Below are 18,256 nucleotides of genomic sequence, written 5' to 3'. Positions count from 1 at the left end.
CTTTTCTTCTCATTTCTTCCTCTTATGAAGCTCCCTGGGAGCTCAGTTAGGACCCATACATAGCTGATAGATAAGCGCAGATATTGCCAGTCTAGGCAACTGAGCAGCGCAAAAGACCTCAGTTGCAGTCCCATTAGTTCAGGCCCTAAAATTAAACACATCTACAGGACAGTGGGACATTGCTCACTGATGGAATTGGTTTGCTGTTGCCTCAAAAGAATTAGTGCCTTCTGATGCATGGCTTCCCTCAGGCAGCATCTACAGGGTTGTATTTCTATTCCTTTTCTCTGCTCCAGATACTCAATGAAAGCTGACCTCACTATGGACATGCTGATCTATTGATGGGCTTGATTGATTGATTAATTGATATACTTCTGGCTCTTTGTTGTGGAGTTCCCAACTCTAGTTGGGAATTGATTTTAATCTTCACAGGTTAAAAACAAAAGCTATCAAATCTTTACAGGACATGGTGATGAGACACAATCTTATTAAAGAGAAACTGACAATTTATCATCTCCCAACAGCTCAAAGCCCATTTTTTTTGGCTTATTCTTGCCAGGATCTCAGTGTCTTGTTCAATATCTAATTTATTTGAAGTTTTATTGAGGGAGGAACATCTTCTACAATTCTTGTCTCCAATTTTCTAAGAGGAGATAAGAAAAAAAAGGAAGAAAGAGAGAGAGAGAGAGACAGAATCAGAGAAAGAATCAGAAAGAAAAAGAGACTCACAGATTAGGTCTTGGTGGGCAAAAGCATTTGGTCTGTGTCAGAGGCTACACACCTGTTTTCTCTGAACCTTGTGCTGATTTTTTCCTGAATCTAATTTCTTGTGGTTCTATATATTTGTTTTCTTTTTTAAAGTCAGTACCAGGGATCTAACTCACGACTGTCTGCTTGCAAGGAAAACGCTTGTGCCATTGAGCTAAATCCCTAGCCTCTATATATTTGTTTTCTGACAAAGTATTCCTTTGTTTGTGCTATCAACTGGATTTTAAGGTTCTTACTTTTCCTGTGCTAAATACTGAAATATTGTTTAGCAAAATGTATTTATCACTTAATGTATTTCACAAGCAAACTAAATCAGCAGCATATATAAATTGGATCCTCCGGCCATCAGGATTGATCAGGAGTTTTTTGTGTACAGCATCTATTGCAGGAGAGCTAAGTGTCCAATCCACTCCCTATTTCCTGGTCACAGTGATTGGTTATTGGAAAAGTAGAGAACAAGGTCTAAGTATGGCTTACTAGAATCTTCCATGGGCTTGGCATGTGAACTCTGAGATAGATTATATACCTACCAAATTTGGTAATATGAGAGTATTGGAACAAACTGGCTTGTTCCCATATTTTCAGGCTCAGGGAGAGAGAGCATGTAAGAACTAAGAAAGAGAAGGCTGAGCTCATGGATAGCTAGACAGCAATGTCTGCAGTGAGGTGCCTTAGTTCTTTACTATGTGACTCAGTTAACTTCTTTTCTCTTCAATTGTGTTTTTTTTCACTTATCACTGTTATGGTCCATACCTTTTGTCAACTTGAGAAGTTGAGAAGTTTAAATAAGAGACTGAGTAGGAAGCCAAGGGTTCTTACTTTGTAAATATCCACTTTCTGTGCAAGAGGAAGGCATTTTGTGAGTGCTACTCCCACCCTGGAGGGAGCAAAGTAGCCTGTATATAATATAAGGGAGCAAAAGAGGCTTGCTCCCCACTTTTTGCTCTGGCTATTTTTACTGGCTGCTGCCTTGAAGTATTGCCCAGGTATCATACCACACTGTCTTGGAGCCAGCTGATTATGGACTGAAACTTCCACAAGCAGTGAGCTAAATAAGCCTTTCCTTTCTTCATTTTTGGTTTTTGATATTTTGTCCTAGCAATTAGAGAAAAATAACCAAGACTGGAATTTGGTTCAGAGGAATGAGTTCAATGCTGTGACTATACCTGACCATATGGTTCAAGATCCTTTGGGACTGGCTTGTGGGAAGGGTTTGGAAATGTTGGGAGATGTCAGCTGAAAGAGTAGCCCCAAAACAGTTTAGGCTATTCTGTATGAGCAATCTCCCAGTAGGATAGTTTTAAACACTATGAGTTTGGTCAGGAAGGAAGCTCCAATAAAGCTGTGGGCTGCAAAGATAGAGCTGAAGAAATGTTGATTTTTGAAAAGCAACAGGAGAATAAAAAAGATCGTCTGAAGGTATCACAAAAACTAGCAAGTCTCGAACCTTTGCAGTCTCATATTTACAAAAGTGAAAGACTTTACTTTGAGGCAAAAGCTGCAGAGCACCATGTTCCAGAATGTTGGTGATCACACCATATTCCAGAATGGTGGAAGCATAGAGAATTTGTTTCTCACAATCAGGTTCAGAGTGCCTAGTGATCCAGGCATTCAGCCCCTACCACCAAGAGAGAGGAAAGCCTGGCTACTGCTCCAACTGGCAGCAGAGCTTGGCACCATCCATGTGGTGCTGGTTTTGGGTGTGTTATGGTTTTTATCTAGATGACCCCCAAAGCCTCATGCAGTCATGGAAGCAGCTGAATGTAGCATTTGTGATTGGTTCACTGTCTAGCTCTGGGATTGATGGTGTGAGTGCTGCACTCACTCAGGGGAGCCAGCATACTATAGAAGAAGTGTGGGAAGAAGGTGCGCTTTTTCCTGTCATTGCCCTTTCACTCTTGTTACTTGCAGCCGTCATGAATGGCTGCCCCTCAGCCATGCCACCCTGCCTTGGAGCCAGCTGAGAATGGACTGAAACCTCCAGAAAACTGTAAGAAATAAACCTTTCCTTCCTTCATGGTGAGCACCAGGTATTTTGTCTCAACAATCAAAGAAAAATAACCAAGACACAGTACATACAGAATACAAGAGTTCTGAGGCTAAAAAGGTTTCCACTCTAGTTTGAGTGCCTGGGAAGCCAGGCAGTGTGTCTCTGAGAGGGAAGTATGTGAAAGTATGAGTGTGAAGCCAAAGATTCAGGGGAGGACCCAGAAGTTTGGAAAAGAAAGGGACATGGATCATCCAAGGAAAGGTGCAAGGAGAGAGCAAAGTGGACCTAAGAGAGAAGCTGTGGAAACTACAACCACCAGAAGTGCCAAGGGAGTGGAGTCACACAAATCATTTGGCACTCACACAGATTGCTTCAGGTGCTGAATGTGCAACTGCAGGACTTTGCCATGCTGGATTTTGGACTTGCTTTGGTCCCATTTGTAACTTTTGGCATGGAGATGTTTATCTCGTGCCATTGCATGTTGGAAATGTTTAAATTTGTTTTCACTTGTTCAGGGGCTTGGAGGTAAGATTTGCCTTACATCTTGGAGGAGATTTGAACTTGGAAGTTTCAGCAATGCTGAAACTCTTAGGACTTTGTTAACTCTTGCAGATAGACTAAATGCCTTTTGCATAATGGGATGTGTATGAGTCTTTGCGGGTACAGGGCAAATGTTATGATTCTAATGTAATATAATATTGAAAGACTTAATGGTGGTTCCTTGAGGATTGTTAAACCTGTGTTATAATGTTCAAGTTGTGAAATGATAAGAATAAGCTTGCGTTTGTGTTTGGAGACCTGTATAAATATATGTGTCTTCTTGCCAAGTTGACAAGGGTGAATTGCTGTGGTTGATACACTGTGTTAGTTTGAGAAATTTAGAAGTTTAACTAAGAAACTCAGCAGGGAGCCAGGGTTCTTATTTGATAAATATCCTCCTCTTGAGCAAGAGGAGGGCAAGGAGATTTTGTGAGTGTTACATCCCTGAAACAATGGTGGCCTCTGTACAATATAAGGGAGAAAAAGAGGCTTGCTATTCCCCTGCTTTTGCTCTGGCTGTTGACTTGAATCATTGCCCTCGTGCTGGCCACCCTGCCTTGGAGCCAGATGATTATGGGCTGAAATCGCTATAAGCAGTGAGCTAAATAAACCTTTTCTTTCTTCATTTTGGCTTTCGGATATTTTTTCCCATCAATGAGAGAAAATAACCTAGACAATCATCAAGAGCTTACACTAAAACAGGTAGCTTCATTTTCTCCATTTATACTGAGACTCAGAGAGGTTAGACTTGAGGATCACACAAGGAGTAATCAACACAGCAGGTCAGAGCCAGTATCCATCCCTTCCTTCAGCCACTGAATGCAGGGTGAGTTGGAAATTTTCTGTTTTCCCATTATTCCCTTGAGTTGCTTCATAATCATGCTTCCTTGTTTTCTAATTATAAAATTAATGCTTGCACATTGTAGATGTTATAGTGAAGCATAAAGAAGGCAATAAATTTACTCACAATCTTGCCACCTAGAGGAAACCAGTATAAAATAGTGTGTTCTTTTCTCTCCAGGCATAAGAAATCAAAAATTTCAATGAATTCCTCTAGTGTCTTAATGAATAGATAAAATTGGCTCAAATGACTATTTGATAATTTCTGTACATTCCTATGTGATAAAATTAAGGGCAAATTCTGTCCTATCACAGAAGTGTGATCTTGGTCAAATTATTTAATACCTTGAGTCCTTTTTTGATCTGTCTTTTGGAGTTAATAATTGTTTAGCTAGCAATGTTATATGATAACCAAATGAAAAAATTTACAAATACTTCACAAAGTATCAAGTGTGGTATGAATAAGTATAATAAAAGTAATTGTAATACAAATTGTAATATAAATAATTTGTAAATACAAACTTTTTCCTTTTATTTCTAGTCTCACAAATGCTTCATTAAAATTTTTATAAGTGGAATTCTGGGATATAGAATAGAAAGATTAATTCAGAGCTACTAGTTTATGAGGTATCTTCAGATAAACTCTAGGTTCCTAGGACACAGAGGAGGTATTCAAAGACTTTGATCTGTAGTTAGATACTTTTTAAGTGCTTTAACCTAAGAAAATGGCCAAGGAAACTCTACAGGCCTAGAAATGGAGCAGGATAGGCTAAGTGGTGATAAAAATTCCAATATAGTTTTGTGCCTACTAAATTTACGGGAACTCCACCCAGGACCTAACTTACTAAAGATCAAACTGAAAAAGGTGAGGTTCTCGTTTCTTTGGCCATTACTGTGTGTAATCAAGTCCTTCTCATGTGACCCAACCTCGTTTTTCTATACATCTAGAAGGGTTAGGACAAAGTCAAGAACTAAGACTACCACCTCTACACACAAAGACCCTTACTGAGCTCTGTGTGTTGAGCCACTGTGTGTTGAGGACTCACTCTACACCAGGCTTTTTGCTGGGGACAAAGTGATATGCAAAACCGATTATAACTCTATTCTGTGTCTGTTCTCTGCGGCAGTTATAATTGGTTTTAAGAAGGCAGAGAGAGCCCAGGGCAAGGAAGTCCTTGTGGGACCTGCCATGGACTTTGTTCCTGATTCTAAGAGCCATGGGAGACAGTAGAGCGTGGGATCTGCTCTCTTGAGAGTTGATGGTAGATTATTCTAGTGAAAGTGTGTGGATGGAGAAAATATGTGCATCCAGGAGTTAAGTGGTGCAAATGGGAAGGGGCTCAAGAGATGGCAAGAGAAAAGAGAAAAAAAAAGTATTTTATGTATATGTACTATTTCCCCCTTAAGAATAAGGTGATTATGTACTGCAAGCATATACCAATAAAAATAAAAATAAAAATTGAAAAAAGAAACATAAAGAAGGCTCAATAGTGTATTTGTTACAGTAGTATGTCTTAGTTTCCTATTACTGCTGTGAGGAATTATTACAAATTTATGGTTTAAAATGGTACAAATGTTTCCTCTTTCATTTCTTGTAGCTGGAAGTCAGGTTTGAGCCTTATAGGATTAAAATTCTGCATGTTGGCAGGGCTGGTTCTGTATGAAATTACTGGGGAGAGGATCCATTTCTGATCTCTTCCAGTTCCTGGTGGCTGTGAACCTTCCTCAGCAATTGGCATTCTATTCTCTGCTTCTTCAGTCACGTGCCTTTCCTATTTATTGTCCTCAAATCTTCCACTGCCTCCTCTTATAAGGAAACTTGTGGTTACATTCAGGCACCACCCTAATGGTCTTGATAATCTTATGATTCTTTTTTTTTTTTTTTTTTGTCTTTTTTATTGGTACCAGGGATCGAACTCACGACCACATACTTACAAGGCAGGCGTATACGCTGCTGAGCTAAATCCCCAGCCCCAATCTTATGATTCTTAATTTAATCATATCTTTAATATCTCTTACACTAAAAACTTAACATTCACAGGTTCCCAATATTAACACCTGGACATCTTTGAGTACCACTATCCAAGCACTTATATAAGGAAAGTGGGAAAGGGAACAGAGATTTTATCTGGGACTCTGGCTTGCATATTGGATGGATGGTGTTAAGATGAAATTGTGGGTTACATGATGAACTTAGTTTTGATAATGCTGACCTTTAAGTGTCTTTGAGACATCCAAAAGTCTTTGGCAGTACCACGAGGCAATTTGGGAATATAGATCTGGAGTCCAAAGGAAAGCTCAGGACAAGAGATAAAGCCTTGGTAATTTCCACGGTAGAGTACAAATAATTCTGTATCTTGCATGAAATTGCCCTGGGGAAGAGTACAAAATAAGGAACAGGAATGTCCAAGACCAAGCCTTGAAGAATTTTCAGGGCAATGAAGAATGAGGGACAAATTTTAAGGGAAATCCAGAGAGACAATGGGAAAGTTAGGCAAGCTCTGGCTTAAGAGCCAGTGATGAGATGATTTCAGGAAGGGAGTGATCAACTTTGTCTAAACTGTCTGCAGTCTCATGTACGCTGAAAATTCCTGTGAAACTTACTGCATGAGTCTATGACACAGTGTTGGGAGCAGAAGTCAGGTTAGGTTGGAGCAGGCAAGGGATGGATGGACAGAGGGCAAGTACAGACATTGCTCTCTATTTGTGCATACTATTTTCTCTTTATATGTTATAAAACCACACTTACCTTTCACGCCACACTTTAAACATTAATTCCTCAGGGAAGTTTATCCTGACCTCATGAACTCTCTCTTTCACAAATTCTCCTAGCTTATTTCATTTTCCTGTGTATCCCTGAGAAAATGCTGTGGATATGCTTTTGTGTGTGACCATTTTGTGCCTGTCATTCTCTCCCTACTGCCCTTGTTCTTTGAACATAGGACCTGACTCAGTGTTTGTCATCAGAAGGCTGGCACATGGTAGGTACACAACTGACTTAACTGAATGAACCAATGATTGAATGACTGCTGTAGTTGTAAGGAGGGATGGTGGCAGCATTTTCAATTTCTAGACAGCATACTGTAATTGAAGTACATAATGTTGAACTCAAAGACCAGAGTTTTGCATACAGAGCCTTCTGTTTCTCAGTTATGCAGCTTTGGCAGAATCATTAGGTGATCCTTGGTGTTTTGGTTTTCACAACTGTATACTGGGATGAGTACATTTATCTAGGTGATGCCATCCACCTGACTAAATCTGATATTTTGCTTTCACAGAAATTCTGCCTTGCCAAGAGCTGACAGAGACACAAAGTAAATGATACATGTGAATTTTGCAGAAGCACCACTTTGGGAAAACAAAAATGGAGAGAGAGAGAGAGAGAGAGAGAGAGAGAGAGAGAGAGAGAGCACTGATACCTAATACACTCCATCCCTTGGATGTATTGGGCTTCATTTTGTCCTCAGTACATTGTGGCTGGGGCCCTGTAGCCATGTGCAGAATGATCTCCCAATTAGAGAAGCTGTCTTGGTAGAAGCGAGCACCTGCTGATGTCAATGAGGGCACAGCACGTCTAAGCAGAGAGTGGGGGCTAGAAGGACCTGATTCCCCTTCGTGGGAGCCTCACCTCTGTCTTTCCTAATGCCATCCCAGCTGGGCACCTGGCAACGAAGCCTCAGCATTGCCCCGCCGAGCCACACCTCTGAGATCACGTGTGAAGAAGGGCTGCCTGCTGGAAATCTGGAGTCATTATAGTTTATTAATTTGGGTATTTCTAATTAAACAGTCATATTAATTAGCATTTCTGCTTATATGCCTTCCTTTTTCATGTTTGAGTTGAAGCTCAAAGTAATTATTTATATGACTTCTCAATTTGTTTTAGTTTCTGTTTTCCCCAAGTGATACTTTTGCAAAATTCATACGTAGCACTTGTTTTGCATGTCTGATTGTCAGTTCTTGACAGAGCAGAATCGCTGTGTGAGCAAAATGCAGCAGACAGTCTGTGTTCTGGGTGACAGGTGACTCAGAGAACCTATTCCTTCTAGAGAATTTGGTAGGCAATTTGCAATCTCCATATGCACTATGAGAGGCTCTTGTGTTATTGTTCTTGCTTGTGTGTATTTTGTTGTCTATATGGGAGGATTTAAAATACGTTGGAAATTATTCATCTTGGTTTGGGTATCATAGCATTCCACTGTCATTTTCCTTCATAGTACTGTGTTAGAACGATGGATTCTTGCCACCATGGCGTGGAGGGAAATGGAGAATTCCAGGACTGGGTTTGGGGCCTCTTTTTCTTGGCAGCTGTTCACTTTCATGGTTGATGAGAACAATGTCTTCTGTGGCTATTTGTGGGACATGTTTAACAAACAAGCCTCTGTCATTCCAGATGAGGCAGTCTGTGGTCTTTGTCTCTGAACACATATTACTCATTTCCTCCATAAAGAACAAAGTCAAACTCATCAATGGGTCAACACGTGTCACCAAAGACACAAGAAGAGGCAGGAGATGAAGCATTAGTGACATTCATACAAAGGATGCACAGGCAAGAATCCATAAGTTGAGGGCCCAGAGAGGAAAAAGGAAAATAAAAGGAATACACAGAAGGAGAGAGGAAAACGGGGGTTTATGGCATTCTTAGTGATGGTTCCTTTTCCCAACTCCAGTGACGGGGTGGGTTGGGTATCTACCCTTTCCCTCCAGCCCCAACTTTATAGATACCACATACAGGCTCATAGAGGATTAAATGACCTTCTAGGATAGAAGATATGCACTAGAAGGTACCAGCAGCAGGACTTAAATATCAGCCACATTCCTGAGCCTGTGTGTCCTTTGTTGTCTCATGCAGCTCTTCTCAACACCAACTGGCATGTGATTGGAAAACAGAAAGAATTCACCATCAATTCATGATTGCTGGCCATTCAATATATGCTAAGCTTTCTGCTGTGGAGCTGCATAGTGTGGGGAAATCATGGACTGGCAGTTAGAATTGGTAGTCAAAAACCTTTAGGATAACAGCAATTATAGCTAACATCTGTCAAGCACCAACTCTATGCCAGTTTTGTTCAAAACATTCTCTTTTCATGATCCCATTTGATCTTCAGAGCTTTTGCTTGATATAAGTCCCTGTGATCCTGTTTTATAGGTGAAGAAACCGAGGGACAGAATGGTGGATGGAGATGAGTGAGTTAGTACCATCATTCTGGGCTGACCTGGTGGATTCATTGATGATGGAGGTACCATGACTGGATGGGTGTTTGTCCAGCTGAACTCTAGGCAGATAGGGGTTAGAGTATTCATGACAAGCTCTGAAGCCTAATCTCAGCAGAACCCCAGGCATGCTGGTAGGATAAGGGAAGTTCAGATAGAAAGCACAGAGCCTGGGGCTGGGGATTTTGCTCAGTGGCATAAGTGCCTGCCTTGCAAGCGTGCAGTCATAAGTTTGATCCCCGGTACCAAAAAACAAAACAAAACAAAAACAAAAAGAAAGCACAGAGCCACAGATTCAGCAAATTGTTGGTGGAACAGAAAGGAAAGAGCGTGGGCTTTGGGATCAGGTCCAATCTAGTGTTCCAATCTTGGTCCTGCTACTTCTTCACTGGGTGACTGAGAAAGACACTTAATCTTCCTGAGCCCAATTTCCTCTTCTGTAAAACAGGCCTTGCCTTGTGGAGTTGTAATGAAGAGTGAACAAGTTTGTACCTGACATGAGACTATGAACCTGGGGCAGTATTTGTACAGGAGGGACACCATAAACATATGAGAATGGGTGAGAAGGAAAGCAAGGGTCAAAGTGAGGAAATCATGAAATACTTGAAGGCGAGATGACATGTGCCTTCAAAGATGCGTAGATTTCCCTGGCTTTCATGTGAACAAAAGCCAGACATAAGTTCTAGATGAGCCTGCTATTGTTCCTCTTGGGGACAGGCAGAACCTCCTGGGATGCTTGTGAAGTTCCAGTGGGCTTTAAGGAGCTGAGAAGAATGCCTCATAGAGGCTATACCATGCTTGGTTATTGTGGTAGTTAATTGACTAATTGTCAACTTGATGGGGGAATGCCCAGCTGATTTGAGTCAGCATTGCTGCCAGAACTGTATAAAAGGAGAAGAGGAGGGAACGATTTCAGCTGATCTTCCATAAAGGAACTTCCTTATGGCTGCTTTTCTTCAGGAGAGTTCTGGTGATTTTTCTTTAAAGGAGCTTTGGCTTCTTTCTTTCGTTGGGGGAGATCAATCCTCATCTTCATCCCGGGGTGCTCTCCTGGCCTTCAGTGTGGATCCCTCAGATTTCTGGCCAGGCTTTTTCCACAGATATTTTAGCTTCTGGCGGTGGCCCTTCAGCGTTTTTGGCTCAGATCCTTCAACCTTCTGATATGAGCTTGCATGGGACATTGCTGTGAGCTCCAAGACCTTGACCAGATCCTCTGGGTCTGCAGAGTGCACACAGATGCCTTATACTCTGATACAGTTGACTCTAGTAAATATTGACTAAGACAGTTCTCCAGCTAGAAATGATTCCTGAGAACCTACAGGGGGCAAAGCTCTGTGCCTGGTGTGTGTGTGTGTGTGTGTGTGTGTGTGTGTGTGTGTGTGTGTGTGTGATCCCCTTCCTCCCAGTAAGAGAATCTCAGTTTTAGAGAGGTTGAATGTCTTGCTCAGGTCATGCTAAGTCATGCTGTGATGTAGAGTCCTGCTGAGATTGAGTGACCAGCGGAACTGGCCCGCCAAGCCCTTGCATTCCACAATACCTTTTCTTTTGTGGCTCAAGTGTTAAGATGAGCCCTCAGAAATGTCTGTATTGCTAGACCCTTTCCTGTGCTCCAAAGAAAGGGGGCTTGACTGTCATGAGGAGCTGAGACTCCCAATGAAGATGTCTGTGCGCCTAACAGGGGATGCATTTTTTGACAGGACACCTCCAACACAAACATTTTAAATTCTCATCATGAAAATAATTTGGAAGAAGGAGATGGAGATTATCATTTATTTAGGGGCTTTATCAATAGAGGGCCTCTCCGGCTTTAATAAATGAAATGTGTTGCATAGAGCAGGATCATTGAGGCATGTGATACCGTGTCTGCCCATGAAGGGCTTTGAATAATTTACATCCTGGAAAGATATTTTATGACAGTGCTTATAATCTTCTTATTGGTTCAAAATCAACATTTACAGCCGACATCTTTGAGCTGATGCTGCTGATAAGCTTATTTCTTTATTATGTGACACGAATCTAACTTCCTCTGGAAAGGCAAGTTTCAGTGAAATTGATTCCTCTTTGAATATAAATAATTTATTCTCCAAAAACAGCCCATAAATAATAGAGAGCAGCTATTAATATTTCATTTTAATTAATATATTAGCAGAAGGAACTCTTAATTTGAAAGGGCATGGGAAGGAGGCTTTGGGGTTTTGCAAAGGTGCTTCATCTGGTTGGTGGCTCCATCTCTGATTAAACCTGCCCCAGAGATGCACCTTCTGTTATCAGTCTTCCCCCAGCAGAGATCTGGAGGACAGTCATAGGGTTTTCCATGGCTACAAGAGGAGGTTCTTCTGAAGGTTTGTTATGCTTTGACAATGAAGAGGAAATATGACCTCAGGTCCTCTGCAACATATGGAATAGGCATTTTGCTCAATTCTGCAGTGTCTGGAGCCTGTGGACAAAAGGTATATGGAGGGAAATAAATTATATCCACTAGCAACTGAAAGGGCTGACTGTGTACATGAGCATCTAATGCTCACGACACCACTGTGGCCTATCTGTTCCTAAAAAAGTCAGTGAAGAGATCCAAACATTAGTGTTCAGTATCAATGCTCAAATATTATTAGCTTTTTGTGATGTCAGGAGAATTAATCTAATACTCTGAGTCTTTCTTTTCTCATTTATAAGCTGACTTAATAGGTGTTCATCTCTTAACTTTGTATTAAAAAATGTGGTAATTTATGTCAATAACAGTACCATTCTAGACAGAGGTAACTAAACTGAGAGGCCCTGGTGCCCAAGGGAATGAAAACACGGGTAGTTTGAACTGGAATTTGTATTAGTTAGTTTTTTATTGCTATAACAAAATGCCAAAGATCATATGCTTATAAAAGGAAAGGTTTTTTTTTTTTTTTTTTGTCTCAGGTTTGGAGATTTCAGTCCAGATGAAGACATGAGGGGATTAGGCCCATTTGCTTGGGCCTGCAGTGAGGTCAGATGCCAAAACAGGAGCACGTGGTGGAGCAAAACCATTCACCTCATGGCCAGGAAGCAAATTCTAGAGGAAGAGGTCGGAGTCCCACAGTCCTTTTAAAGGGCTCACCTCCAATAATCTAAGGACTCACAGTGCCCACACCTCAAAGTTTCTACCACCTGCTCATAGTGCCTCAAGAGGACTGAACTTGTAACACACAGGCCTTTGGTGACATCTGAGATGTAAAGTTTAGCAGGAGTTAAAATGACTTCTAGAATATAGGATTTTCTTTCCTCTAGACCAACAAGCCAAAAAAGGGCTCACTCAGCTGGCCCAGTGGAAAATGATCCCAGATACCATGGTGGATTTTCAGTGGGCTTGGTATATCCCTTCATATTAGGGACATGACTCCTCACTTGGAAAAGCATGGCTGTCCCTTGCTTAAATTTTGGAGGGAAGCTGATTTTACTGAAACATCATTTGGGTTGTGATGCAAATGATGTCTGGATCCTCTGGTTTTCTGTTGGTTTCATTTAACAGTGAGTTAATGGCAGGGGGCCAGACAGAAAGCCAGAATCCAAGTGTGTTTTGACTTTCTGTCACTGTGACAAAATATATCTCAGAAATACAATTTAAAGTAGGAGAGATTTATTTTGGCTTGTAGTTTCAGTCCAGGGTCGCTTGGTTCCATCACTTTAGGCCTGAGACAAGGCTGAACATTGTGGTGGAGAGTGCATGATGGAGACCTAGAGAGAGAGAGAGAGAGAGAGAGAGAGAGAGAGAGAGAGAGAGAGAGAGAGAGTTATTCCCTCGCTCCCTTCCTGTGGGGGCCTCATGGTGTCTGTAATTCTGATAATTGTGACAGTCACACAGTTCTCCCCCTTTGACTCTGATTCTTATTAGGTTCTCATAATTATCCAGTCTCCTCCCCTCCTTTGCAGGGTGGCATTGGAGAAGGCAGCTCCTGTCACAAGCTCAAGGAGAAGGAAGACCAGGCCCAGTACAGCTGTCCTGTGCTTTTGGGGAGACCTGGGCCGCAGACTCCATCGCTGCAGCCACCTTGTGAGATCAGTGATTCTTCAGACTTGAAGCACCCCATGCAGTTGGCCAGGGGCCTTTCCACATGGCCTCCCCCTTCTAAGCTGAACTGTAATTCACTACAAGGTTTAGGATTTTAGAGGATTTTTGAGGTGAACAGTATACAGACTTATATAGGAAATTTGGGAAGAAGAGTGTAAATTACAAATTGACAGAATGGCACTTAATTCCACCTTTCCAGGCAGATGTGCTTGTGGGTTCTTCTGTTTATTTATCCAGTAGAAATTGACTTCCATCTTACCCAGATAGGAGGGAAAGATGCAAGACTACATCTGGACTATATCTGAGGGTGTTTTTCCTTTGTGTAATTAAGGGAAATGGGTCACCAAGAACAGATTTTTCATTTTCCAATGAAAAGCCACACCCATGATACCATGGCTTTGCTTTCAAAATCCTCAGCAACCTACTGGACAGTGCTCAAGATGAGCACTGAGTGGAGCTACGAAGAAACTTCCTACCTCTCAGGGTTGGCACTGTTCTCTTGGGTGGCGAAGCAGCTTAGATTCCTGCAGGCATCCTACCTAGCACTTCAGCCAAGTGTAGAAACTACCACAGGGCAAGCCAATGGCCATGATGGTCAGACAGAGAACATGAAACACCAGTGCAAAATGGGCACCACTTGGGTTGTTTTACTCATATTTTATGAAGCAATTATTTGGGGCCATATCCTGCTATGCAGCAAGAGGCTTAAAGATAAACATGCTTTTCAGGTGCTCCAGTGAGGCAGAGAACAGCTCAGTGGAGTTCAGTGTGTAACTACCCCATCACAAGACAAGGGGAGAGGAGGTTGCTATTCCAGAAAGAGGATGCTGCAGATGGAGGGCTGACCAAGGACTCCAGATATGACTCCAGCCTTCAGATTTAAGTCACCAGCTTCAGGACACTATGGGACTGGGTTAGGTTTGCAACTTGTTTAGCCTTGTCTGGTCTTCCAAAATGCTGATGACTGCTTGGCATTGTGATGCTATTTGACACCTACAAAAGCCCTGGAAATTTTTTTCAACCAAAGTAAAAATTATGTTGCTTAACCTGTTAATTTAGAAGCTCAGCACACTTGGTCTGGGGATACAAGGGTTGACAAACCATACTAACACGTATTTGGTCATTCGCATGTCTCTTTCTATTAAAACTAAACCGCAAGTATGTCTGTACTTAACCAGCTCAAGGCTTACCTGTACTCTTTGATTCATTCACTTGGGGCAATTCAGCAACAGCCCTCAAGTTCTTCAGTTTCTTAATCTCAAAGTTAGGTGTGGGAGCACATGCTGGCAATGCTAGCACTTTAGGAAACTGAGGCAGAAGGATCACAAGTTTAAGCCCAGCCTGAGAAACTTAGTGATTTAGATAGCCCCTGTTTCAAAATAAAAAAATAAACAAAAGAGCAGGGGATATGGTTCAGGGTGAAAGCACTGGTTTCAATTTCCAGGATCAGTGAAGAGGCACAGGGAGAGCTGAGCCTTTCTGGCTGCTGAGCAGGATCCTGTGCATGCCCTGATGGCCAGCCATGAGAAGCAGGAGGCGCTGAGATGAGAGGCCAGGTGGCAGCTGAAGAGTCAACAGAGCCGCCCATGAAGGCTGCTCCTGGGAGGTTTGCTAGAGCAGCTGGGCCATGGCAGAGGCACTTCCAATCACTGTGAGCACTACAGACCCAAAGAGGGGCCTGCGCTCTCAGTGCCCCACATGCGGGGATGGAGGAAAGTTAAGTGAATAGATTATTGGCAGCAGTTTAGAAAGGGTTAAGGGGATATCTGTGAGGGACAATGAAGCACTTCGGGGACAGCAACATGGTGTCCTTGCCACCCTAAGGCCTGACTTGTAAAGGGAGGAAAGTTTGCCAGAACTTACAGCAGGTGTCCTTGTCAGAGAGGGCTGCTGATTGGAGCTGCTGCTTTGAGAACCCGGTGGGCCATGAGCACTCTCCAGTGGGCAGGGTGAGCCCTGCAGGATGGTCCCTGTCTTGTTTGCCGCCTGCCCTCTGACCTCTTAGGAGTGTCCTTATGGGGAAGACCCAAGGTATAGTTCTAGTTGGAGGCCTCTTCTGATGTATTTGTATAGGCCAGGTTGTGGGCTCAGAGCAGGCTTAAGGGGCAGCTATGAAGGCCCCCACACGTGGGATAGGCACAGTGACAGAGATGGAGGCACAGCATGATTGAGGAAAAGAGGAGATCAGCCTGCATGCACCCCACTTCCAACTTGCAGACTCATGCACTCCTCAGGATCTCTGGCTAGGTGGCTATTGCTACTTAGATTTTGCAAGAGAGGAAACTGAGGCTGGAAAGACTGAGTACTGGACTTTCTAGTCAGTCATCTTAGCTAGGTAAAGAGCCTGTGGCTGTTTCCAGCAGGAATAGGCTATGAGACCTTCCCTGGGACCTGTAGGGTGGTTCCGCCATAGGCTTCAATCTCTTTTCTCCAGTGTTAGAAGAAGCTGGTCCTTGATGGCTTCCTATGGGGGACAGTCCCTGATCCTTCCTCAGTACTCCTGTACCTTTCTCTAGTTGTGAGGATATGCAACCCACAGCTCAGGTACAGGGTGTGAGGTGATCTTCCAATGCATTTGCTGAAGCCCTGAATCCCTGTCTCCTACCCACCCTAGTCACCAATTACAGGCTGGGAGTTAAGGTCTCCTTTCAGTGGCTCTGTACTCCTGTTTGATCTTTCCAAAGTACCCTCCCCTTCTCTCTCCTTTTCACTATTTCATGTCCTGAGCTATCCGGGGGTTTCTGTGTGATGCTCAGTAGGTAGGACTTTGCTACATCATTGGGGCTGGCCTTGCAAAGTGCCAAATAAAGGCTGTAGGTGCCTGAGATGAGAGGAGGAAGCATGTGGAGAAACACAGTGAGTGAAGCAGGCAGGGCTTGAAGACAAAGGAAGAACTCAGAGAGCTCTAAGAAGGCAGTGGGGGCTTTTGGGGACATCCTAGTTGGCTCGGGACTGGGGTGCATGAGAAGCCAGGAGAGCTGCCTGTCTGGCTGTCCTCGGCGAGTGTGTGCTCGACCTGGAATGGGAGGCCTGGAGCAATCGGGCACCCGACGGTGAGTAATAAAGCTCTCAATCCTGTGGCGCAGACATTTTTATTAGCTGTTGCATGTACAGATGTAGCAATTTTTAGAACAGAGGAACAGTGACATATACCCTCGGGCTGCTGTAGCTCCTGCAGTCTTGATTCTATATCTCAGGCTCTGAGCAGAAGGACGGAATCCTGCCCTGTCTTCCATGCTGGGTGCTGAGCCACAGGGGCAAACATCTTGTCTCCAGTAATGTCTTGCTCACCAGACTCACCTGGGGGATGTGGTAGAACACCCCCGTGCCGTGTTTCTTCTCTAGTGAAACTGGTAGAAAGCCCAAATTATTTTATTTCTAGCAAGTGGTCAGGTGATACTGAGGATCTTCCTTCAGGGACTGCACTTGGAGAGCCACTGTATCAGAATCTCCCGCCCATCCTGACTGCCTGTAAGAAATCACCTGAAAAGTCTTTAAAGCACACTGAAGCCTGAACCTCACTGCAGATCAGCTGCAACATGGAGCCAGGCAACACGCCCATCACAGCTCCCCATAGGGTTTTCTGTGTCAGTCTACAGACACCTCAGCTCAGGGTCTCCACTCATCAAAGAACCTTGTGCTTATCATCTTGACAAGGTCAAGAATGACTGTTTTTGACCACAGTAGGGGGCAAAAATTGGACAAAATACCCATACAGATCAATCAGACACCACTCTTCCAACTCTTTTTTTGTTCATTGAATCAGCCAACAAATATTTATTAAACGGGAAAAATGTACCAGGAATTAGGCTGGGCACTGAAAATAGAAGAAAAAAATGGTAAGCGATATCCACTGGGGCAAGCTGGGAACCATTTTTGTTGCAGGAGATAAAGTATAGATGATCATATAATGTGAGTTCATCCATCCTCAGTGAACTCTTTTGCCGCTTGCATAATGCTCCAGGGTTCTGAGTCTCATTAAATGGAATAAATGGCACTAGAGTGCGGACAGGTAATTGACATCCTATGAAAGCTGACCAGGTAAATAATGATCCTTGAAGAAACTTCTCCTTGCTTCCCATAGGTATATGAAACTTGTACAGGAGCGATGGCTGTGTAACTCTTGTCCTAAGGGCTTGGTTTTCTAGAAAGGAGGATGGACATTTGGGATTTGTCATATATGGGAAGCCAACCGGGTCATATTAATATTTTTATTTACTTTTCATAGAACTTGTAGTATAGTGATTTTATCAACTCAAGGTTAAATAACTAGGTAAAACACAAATAAAATTTGAGAGTTTTCACAGGTATATCTGACAAATATAAATTTAGAAACTGCAAAGCACAAATACTACAGTCTTCATGATTTTTTAGGATAATAATTCTAGGAAAGAAGATCATTGTAGAATTCAAGTTTAGTAGAACAACGGCAATTCACTCAGTGTGTGCAGCCGCTTAAGTCATAGGTGACTCAGGTGGTGGGGTGCCTGCTCTGCAGGACATCTGGGAGGACCCTAATAGCTGGCAAATGAGGCACTAATCCCCGTGGAAAATACAGTAGTTTTGATTCATGTCAGTGTCAGTTCTCCCCACTCCAACACACTAGTTGATGTTGGGGACTGTCCCCAAGAAGTCAGTCATATCGCCAACAGATTTGCTTTCTTGAGTCAGCTTTCTTGTCTCCAAGACACAGTGATACCAGCTTAAGGGAGGATATGTTTAGTTGGTTCTTGGTCTCAGGGGTTTTAGACCATAGTCAGTCAGCTCCAATGCTGAAGCATCGAGGTGGGAGGGCATGGAGGGGCCAAGATGTTGGTTCATGTTATCTAGGAACAAAGGCAAGAGAACAGTACCAGAGAAAAATATGT

At 42.8% G+C, this 18,256-nt stretch overlaps 1 long non-coding RNA gene across 1 annotated transcript; it reads left to right on the top strand.

Annotated features, from left to right (window-relative positions):
* Nucleotides 1-2,362: 2,362 nt before the first annotated feature.
* Nucleotides 2,363-13,450, top strand: LOC134475623 (uncharacterized). The gene is made up of 3 exons (XR_010046800.1): nucleotides 2,363-2,468; nucleotides 2,680-2,758; nucleotides 13,250-13,450. It is a non-coding gene; the product is annotated as an uncharacterized LOC134475623 (long non-coding RNA).
* The last annotated feature ends 4,806 nt before the right edge of the window (nucleotides 13,451-18,256 follow it).

Source organism: Cavia porcellus, unplaced genomic scaffold (genome assembly GCF_034190915.1).
Source record: "Cavia porcellus strain 051 isolate PalLab524CR breed Dunkin Hartley unplaced genomic scaffold, mCavPor4.1 scaffold_4, whole genome shotgun sequence".
Classification (NCBI taxonomy): domain Eukaryota; kingdom Metazoa; phylum Chordata; class Mammalia; order Rodentia; family Caviidae; genus Cavia; species Cavia porcellus.
The sequence above is the reverse complement of the archived record's forward strand: the minus strand, read 5'-3'. Positions and strand labels throughout refer to the sequence as shown.